The sequence below is a fragment of the Propithecus coquereli genome, unplaced genomic scaffold (genome assembly GCF_000956105.1).
Source record: "Propithecus coquereli isolate 6110/MARCELLA unplaced genomic scaffold, Pcoq_1.0 Scaffold16, whole genome shotgun sequence".
Classification (NCBI taxonomy): Eukaryota; Metazoa; Chordata; class Mammalia; order Primates; family Indriidae; genus Propithecus; species Propithecus coquereli.
In genome coordinates this window covers 9,876,133-9,885,200 of record NW_012140524.1, presented here as the reverse complement: position 1 = coordinate 9,885,200, position 9,068 = coordinate 9,876,133, and positions in this window count along the sequence as shown.

Genomic DNA, 9,068 nt, shown 5'->3' with positions numbered 1-9,068 from the left:
CGTCAATTCGCGGAACCACCACAAATGATAAAAATGGATTCCTAAGGGGCCAAAAGGATTACTGGTTCAAATGAAGGAAGTTTCTATTTGGCTAAACTCTTCAAGAAGAGAGACATTAACATTTTGAAAACTTCCATCATTTGCTATTCCTCAAGTTAAAGTCTATAAACTGGAAACTGTAAAAAAAAAAAAAATCCTATATTAAAGCAAAAATTTTCTTTTTTCTCAGTTGTTTTTATGGCACTCCACTCGATCCTTGGAGACAAAGCTAATACTACAAGAAATTTAAAAAAACATTACTTCAAAGAACAGCTTCACTGTCTTATTGATAAACTGATATATTATTATTAAAACCATTTGAATTCAGTATTCAAATGTAAAAGTTCTTTCAGAAAAACTGGGAGACGCTTCAAGAATAATGCATTTTGTCCATCATCTACTTTCATCTGTCATTTATATACTGATTTTTTTTCTGGAGGAAAAAAGAGAAAGTTTTACCACTGTTTTCAACACGCTGTCAAGGATGTCTTTATTGTCATTTGAGGAGTTGTCTATGCAATTTCCTTCTCTCCGATAGGATAATATATTGACCTTCCTTATTCAGGCAGAATAAAGTAGGTTATGATGGCTGTACCCACCTCCCACATATAACTTCACTTTCTATCAGAAAAGAGACAAAAAAACCTTTGAGAATCAAAATCACTTCTACTTCATTGCCTCAGTGTTCCTTTCAGGTGGAATCTGGAGACTGAGGTTGAACATTAAGATATAAAAATTTGCAAACTTCTTCTCAAAACCAACCCATACATCAGGTGCTCTGCTCACTGATAAAAGAGAGAAAGGAGAAAGCCAGAAGGTCTTTTCTGAAATGTCAGAGACAAAATATGTTCAACAGAGATGCCCAGGAAAAGGGGCATTTCCAATGCACCTGTCCTTTGACTCTTCTTTGAGAGAAAAAAAAAAAAAAAAAAAATATATATATATATATATATATACACACACACACACACATATATTATGGAATGCTATAAATGCATGGATTCTGGGAGCAGGCTTTTGGCTTTTTGCTAAAATGGTTAAAATTCTGTCTTAATTGTTCAACATAGTTTTTCAGAAAATTAGAATGACCTTGACCTCTGAGACATCGATAGAATCAGGGTCTAAAGGCTAAGATGTAGTTTGCCCAGCTCTGGGGACAAGTTTTACAAAGTATCAGTACAGTGGTGAGTGTCACTCTTTATAATTTAGTAACAATCTCACTGATGTCATTAAAATCCTTTAGTTATTTTCAGTTACCTTTTCAAGCAATTGCTTTTGCAGATAAGAATAGAAGAGTCATTGTGATGAAATTATGGACAAGAATCATTAGTGAAGACTCTATGTCCATTATCCATCCATCCATTATCTTATTATTTTATTTATTTTCCAAAGTTATTGCCAAGTGTCATGAACTATCTAGGAACTGAGGATATAGCACCAAAAAATACACCCCGTTCACTCAGAGGAATTCACAGTCTAATTAGCAAAATATTTACAAGACAATAAATACAATATTGTATTTCAAATAATATTGGTAAAGTATACAGGATGACAAAAAAATAAGAATGATAAATTCTACTACAAAGAAGAAAAGTCAGAAAAGATTTAATGGAAGACATTTAAGCAGAGAACCATAGCAAAATTATACTAAAATGATATAATTCCCCTTACCTGGAATCCTCACCAAAAAAACTTGAGAGTTGGGCATTGTCGTTACTTATTAGGACCAGATCTCAAAGAGATCAGTTAGCCTTGCCTCAAGTTGCTTAATTACTAGAAGTAGTACCATATTGTGAATCCAAATCTTTCTGTCCCCAAATTCCACGCCCTTTGCCCTATACAACCCCACTCTTACCATGCCTCCCAGTCTGTGACTCTGCTATAAAGATTTATCCATAACTTTTTTTTACACTCTTGTCATTCAAGACATTTACTGCTTTTTTGGACACTCATTGTCTTTATAGTCAATGAACTATAGAATCTTGGAGCTGGAAGGGATAATTTGAAGCCATCTAATTCAACACCTAACAGAAAACAAACAGAGGTGACTTGAGCAAGGTCCTAAATCTAGGCAGTTCTAGAGCAACCCCAGAACCACCTAGTCCAGCTCCCTTCCCTTGTCTGAGCTGTCCCTTCTCTGGGTTGTCATAATGCCCAGTGCCCATCTCCAGTAAATAGTTTGTTTTCGGGAAAGAACTGGTTTTCTTCTTTTTTGCTTCAAAAAAAAAAAAATCTGCTATGTATGTGGGGCTAGGAAACTTACAAGGGCTGGAAATGAAAGGCAATGACAAAAGAAATAACTCTAATCAGCTTGAGAAATGCAAAGGGTTTAGGGTGTGAAAGAATAAAAGGAGAAGCAAGAAAGCAGAGTATCCAAGTGGGAGCCCCAAATCATGAAGGCCAGAGGGTGTTTTCAGAAGCATAAATTGGGTTTTAATTTCGTTGTGTAGCTGTAAGTTGAATACTCTGTCTTCTTAAGCCTGCAGGGAAACCTGTCACATCAATGCTGTGTAGTATGGAAATGCAGGGAAAAAATGACCTTTAATTTTTGGATTGATTTTGTCAGATAAAAAACAAATCCAGATTTAGTAAGGAGAGACTATATTCCAAAGGCTAAGGCAAGGAGGGAGTAGGGTAGGATGGGACCATTGCAGTTGAAGAGAGGGGATGGTTATAATAAAACTCTGACCATCAGATCTACAAAAGTCTCTCGGGCAGGGCAAAAGGATCTTTCTTTTACCTGGTGGAATACCCAAGGCTAGAAAGAACAAGGTGTGGGGAAGGGGAAGGGTAGCCTGATGAGATAGTAGATCCTGCGATAGCCCTGAGGCTATTTTTCAAAGGGGCTATATGCTGGCTCCAACTGAGGGTGGGTCAACATTCAAGAGTTGACAGGAAGAAGAGAAGCTTAACCAAAGTTTGTTTAACAAGCATTTTATCCCAATTGCTCAGGGCACAAGCAGTTCAACTAATCATTTGTGAGGGCAAGAATGGGAATTTGGATAAATCGAGGTAAAGAAGGAGGGAGGGCATCCGTGAGTCTCATCTAAGTAATCTGGGGACGGGTGGTTCTTGGCAGTAAGGCCTTTTCTGGAACAGAAAGGCTTCCCGGAGCTTTTGCTCTATTCCAGGAAGAGGGAGATCAGGTAAAATTCAACACTGGCAACTTGGAGCAGAAAGAAGAAAATGGCTGTGAGAGGTGACGTGGAAGTAAGATAAGGGACCTTGGGAAGTAGGAATTTAAAGCCACTTAGAGCCAGGAGCAAGTGGCTCACACCTGTAATCCTAGCACCCTGAGAGGCCGAGGCGGGCGGATTGTTTGAGCTCAGGAGTTCGAGACCAGCCTGAGCAAGAGCGAGACCCTGTCTCTACTAAAAATAGAAAGAAATTAGCTGGACAACTAAAAATATATAGAAAAATTTAGCCAGCCATGGTGGCACATACTTGTAGTCCCAGCTACTTGGGAGGCTGAGGCAGAAGGATCGCTTGAGCCCAGGAGTTTGAGGTTGCTGTGAGCTAGGCTGATGCCACGGCACTCTAGCCCACACAACAGCGTGAGACTCTGTCTCAAAAAAATAAAAAAAATAAAGCCACCAAAATACCTATAGCCTCCAGAAATGCATAGAAATCTTGTGCAAGCTCTATGGATTGAATTAGCATGGCTGGTCCTCTTCCATTGTAACAATTAAAATATATGTCTGCCTTCTTGCCAACACTGGATGTAAGTTCTCCTTTCTTCTCTGTATCACTAGCTCCTGATGCCAAACAAGTGCCAAAAACCAAACTTGTGTTTTTAGGCTCTATCCCTTAATTCACGTCATTATCCTAAGGAAAGCACACACTTTTCTTGATCAAAGCAAAGATGAACTTAGTCTGTGGAGACACGGAGCCCAGCAGGAGGTAATGGGCTAGTGGAGGGCGCCACTGATTGCCTCTCTTGCAGGGGTGCATGAAGAGCAGCAGAGAACTATCAGGAGTCATCAGTGGTGGAGAAAAGGAGAGGAAATGCAAAATAAGCCATGAATAGACTGAGATTTAAAAATTAGGGACCTTACTGTAGGACACAATGCATTAACAGCAGCTAGGCACAGCTTAGGTTTTCCAAGCATATTGTTTAGCAGGACTGTTGACGACTTATTCATATTGTTGCTGGGATTCTTGTAATTAATTCTTTCCTTCCAAAGTACTGGGTGAAAGAATGTCTAATGAAATGGTGCCAATCATTAATGAATAACAACCTTTGTGGTCAACATCCCAGTGCTTGAGGAGCTTCCACCCTTGGCTGAGTCAATCAGATCATTCACACGGGCAGTGTCCACAGTTGAATATAGCCTGGTCACCTGGTCTTACATGCACCTTTACACACTTGGTGCATATTTGTTGAGAGGAGATGATAAAGAAGAGCTTCACAGCAGTACTACTCAAAAATGAGAGTGAGTAGGCTCTCACAACGATACGATATTCTGAACTGAGATGTGCTTGGCAGTGTTCAGTAAGCTCTAGTCAGGCTTTTAGCCCCTAACACTAGTGTGAATTCAGACGCCCTGTTGCCATGATTTAAGTCAAGGCATAGCAGAGGCCCCTAAAGCCCTGTCTTGTCTTTCATATTCCCTACTGTTTAAGGAAGGAGAGATACAGAGAAGACAAGCTCTAAGGAATACTCTAATTTGAGAGGAAAACCCACAAAGAAAATGTGATGACGCAGCAAAAGCTATGATACTGAAAGTGTGGTACTTGTCCCTGTGGCCAAATGAAGAGTGAACACAAGCGGTTTGAGGAAAAGGAAAGAGAAGTTTATTCATTTGCTGGCAAATGAAGAGGATGTCAGACTCTCATCTTAAAGTACCATTTTCCTCCCTTTTAACAGAAATACAGAGTTTTTAAAAGGGGGTTTACATCTTTAGGCTATTGCTATTCAAGTATGGCATCTCCAGTGAAGATGATCTCACGAACTCTGTTCTGTTGAGCCATCTCCTGTGGTTTAAGACACTAGAAACAAAGAACAAAGAACATTCCTCTGCCCTTCTGATTTTTGGCCTCGGGCACAAATGCATATTTTAATTCCCAAAAAGAGTGGGGAAGGTTTTAAAGAGACAACTCATAATACATTTTGCCCTTTTTCAGGCCCTTATTTCTGTTTCAGCTATAGACAAGATACAAGAAAATAAACAAAAGCAAGGGAAGAATTCATATATTGAGAGAAACCAGGGATAGAACAGAAGGTAGAGGAAGTACAGGAATAGAAGAAAGAGAGGGCAAAAATGCCAGCAGCCACTTGGGCAATTTCTTTCTCCTGAAGCTTGTTACAAAGATAGAAGAATTCTCCATGATTCAGTTCATGATCTGAAGACCTTGGGAAGGGGCAAGGAAAGAGAAACTGAAGCTAGCCTGGAAGAGGGCTATGAAATACACTTAAGGAAAGATTAGGCTGCCCACACAGGAGTGCAGGGGGATCCACTGCACCAGAAAGATGCCATCTAATTGCAAACAGTTTGCTCCAGGAGGACAAGAAAGCCCTGAGGTGCCAGCCCACACGTGTTCTGGTGGTAGCCACTGAGAGAACAAGTAGAATTCATTGACATGTGGTCATGGTAAATTCTGTTGCCTACATCCAGACACAGATGGGGACTCAAAAAATGAGCAAAGTGGAAACAAAGCAATGGAAATCACATAGATTCCAAAAATTAGAAGTATGTAAAAAAAAAAAAAAAAAGGTCAGTGGCAAGTATCAACTGCTAACCAGAGAGCAAACCATTTTTTTCGCCTTTGGGTAGCCATATTGCCAGCTGCTAATATTTTGAGAATTACCATGGCTTTGGGGAACCAGGAGTCCTTGATATTGTTCTTAATTTTGCTCAGTTCCTATCTTTTGCTTTGTGCTTATGCTTTTGTTGGTTTCTCAAATCCCTTTTGGAAATAGTAATAGTATAGATATTACAATCACAATGGTCAATGATAAATTGTTCAAAAGTAAATCTGAGGTTTTTCTTTTTCTCTTTATTTACAAATATGATATTATATTAAGTAAATGGAATAAGTGATTTGTATTTTGAACTTATTTAAAATACTTCAGAAAACAAACCTTACAAAATAAATGTCTCATTTTAAGAAAAACTATGTCAGAACACAAATTATGATTTAATGTTATCATTACTATATGATTCAATACCATATGCCATTGATTCTACAATGCACAATTTTTTAGATTTTTAACATCTCTAAAATCAGATGCTTCTTACAATCAATGTGATAAGAAAATGTCATGTTCTAGTTTAATTTGCAATGTTTTTACTTTCTTAATGATCCATGAATTAATAGTATGCTTTATAGTGATGGGTAGAGTCTTAGATTTGATGAAGGTACATGTGTTGCTACTTCTTCCTGAAAGCTCCTTTCAGCCAAATCTTTACTTGTGGATTATAGATTTTGCCTATGTAAAAGGAAAAAGACCCCCTTATCTAATAAGCCAGATCATTCTCTCCAGACATCCTGTGTTCTGTAAGCTTCATGCATATCTACCACAGTTCTTCTCAAGTTGTTGCTCACCTGGACTATTTGTTCACCCTCCGACTGGTCTCCCTTTCTTCAGTGGAACCAAAGATGTAACCATACTATTCTTCTCCTTAGAAAACAGGAATGCCTTAATGGCTGCCTAGGGCTGAGGGGGTTGAAAGAATTGGGGATTGGATGCTAACGAGTGCAGGGTTTTTTTGGGTGTGATAAAAAATGCTCTAAAATCCACTGTGGAGATGATTGCACAACTCTGTAAATACAGTAACTGTTGAATTGAAACTTTAAATGGGTGAATTGTGTGGTATGTTAATTATGTCTCAATAAAGCTGTTATACATTTATTCTTTTAAAAAAAACTCAATTACTCCCTATTCCTTAATATTTTCTGGACAAAGTTGAAATTTTTTACGATGGCCTTCAAAAAGGGGAAAACTAGAGTACTTATTAAGAGCTCAGCAACTGGTATAAAAACAAACAACTTGAATGCCATTTACACGTCAGAAGACCTTGGGCAAATTACTTATCCTGTGCTTGTTTCCTCAACTACAAGATGTAGAAAATATTAGCACTTCCCTCATTAATTAATGAGGGTTAAATTACATAATGCAAACAACAGTGTTGTGAACGGAATTGTGTTTCCCCCCAGAATTCATATGTCCAAGCCCTAACCTCCACTATGACTACATTTAGAGATAGGGTCTTTGGGAAGAATTAGGGTTAAATGATATCAAAAGGGTGGGGCCCTAATCCAATGAGATTGGTGGCTTTATAAAAGGACAGGGAGACACAGAGAGCTCTCTCTCTTTTCACATGCACCAAGGAAAGACCATGTGAGGACACAGTGAAGGGTGACTATCTGCAATCCCAGAAGAGAGCTTTCACTAGAAACCAAATTTGTTGACACCTTGACCATGGATGTCTAGCCTCCAGAACTTTGAGAAAATGGATTTCTGTTGACTGAGCCCTCCATTGTGTGATGTTTTGTTATAGCAGCCTGAGCCAACTAGTACAAGTAGGTTCAGCATAATTCTCAGGATTTAGAAGCAGCTCAAAAAAGTTAGTAATAGTAATAATAATAAATACATGTATACACACATATGTGCATACTAATATTAATAAGATACTACTGTTGCTCTGCATAGTCAGTGTTTAAGAAAAAGATACTATAAGTAATACAGTATTTTTGTTGGTTTTGTTTTGGTAATTTTTTTCAGAAACAGGGTCTTGCTCTGTCCCCCAGGCTGGAGTGAAGTGGCACAATCATAGCTCACTGCAACCTCAAACTCCTGGGCTCAAGTGATCCTCTTACTTCAGCCTCCTGAGTAGCTAGGATTATAGGTGTGCATCACCATGCCTGGTTAATTTTATTTTATTTTTTCATTTTTTGTAGAGACACGGTCTGGCTATGTTGCCCAGCTTGATCTCAAACTCCTGGCCTCAAGTGATCTTCCCACCTCAGCCTCTCTGGTTGCTGGGACTACAGGTGTGAGTCATCGTGTCTGGCAATAGGTCTTAAATTCATTATAGTTTAGTCAAATTATCTAATCTCTGTTTTTATTTCTTATTGATTTATTATTTCATTTCCACATAGTTGGAATTTTTCTAGTACATACTAGTTTATTTGTAGTTCAATTCCATTGTGGTCACAGAAGATGCTATGAATTATTTCTTTATGGTGCAGTACCTTGCCAATTTTGGTATATATTCCATAGGCAGTTTATACATTCTTTTTTCATAGTATGCATCATTGATTTCCTGATACTGGTAGAAATGTGGAATCTTTTAAATACATTTATCCTTTACCTCTTTCCAGTATTGTCATGTATTTACATCTACATTTATTTAAAATTTGACAAGGCATTGTTACAGATCCAACTTATTTATAATAACACACATGTCTTACCATTTCCAATACATTTATTTATATCTTCAGTTCCATTTTTTTATGTAGAATCATCCCCTTCAGCTTAAAGAAATCCCTTTGATATTTCTTGTAGTCAGATCTGCTGGTGATGAATACTCCAAACTTTTGTTTGTCTGAACATATCTTTATTTCACCTTCATTGTGGTAGGGAGTTTTTGCCATGTTTAGAACTCTAGTTAGAGAAGTTTTCTTGCGGTATTAGACAAAGGTGATTTCATTGTTTACAGATTCAATTGTTTCTATTGAGAAGTCAGCTGTCAATCTCATTGTCACCTTTTTGAAGATAATGATTTTTCCTCTGGCTGCTTTAAAAAGTTTATCTTTGTTTTTGCTTTTGTTTTTTCCCCTTATTATTGAGACAAGATTTCACTATGTTGCCCAGGATAGTCTTGAACCCCTGGGCTCAAGCAGTCCTCCTACCTCAGACTCCCTAGCAGCTGGGATTATAGGTGTGCACCACTATGCCCAGCTTGTCTTTGGTTTTCAATGGTTTTCTCTATGCTCTTTGTATACATGGGATTTTTTGTTTGTACTACTTGGATTACTCAAATTTCTTAAATTTCTGGGATATCTTTTATCAGTTTTGAAAAATT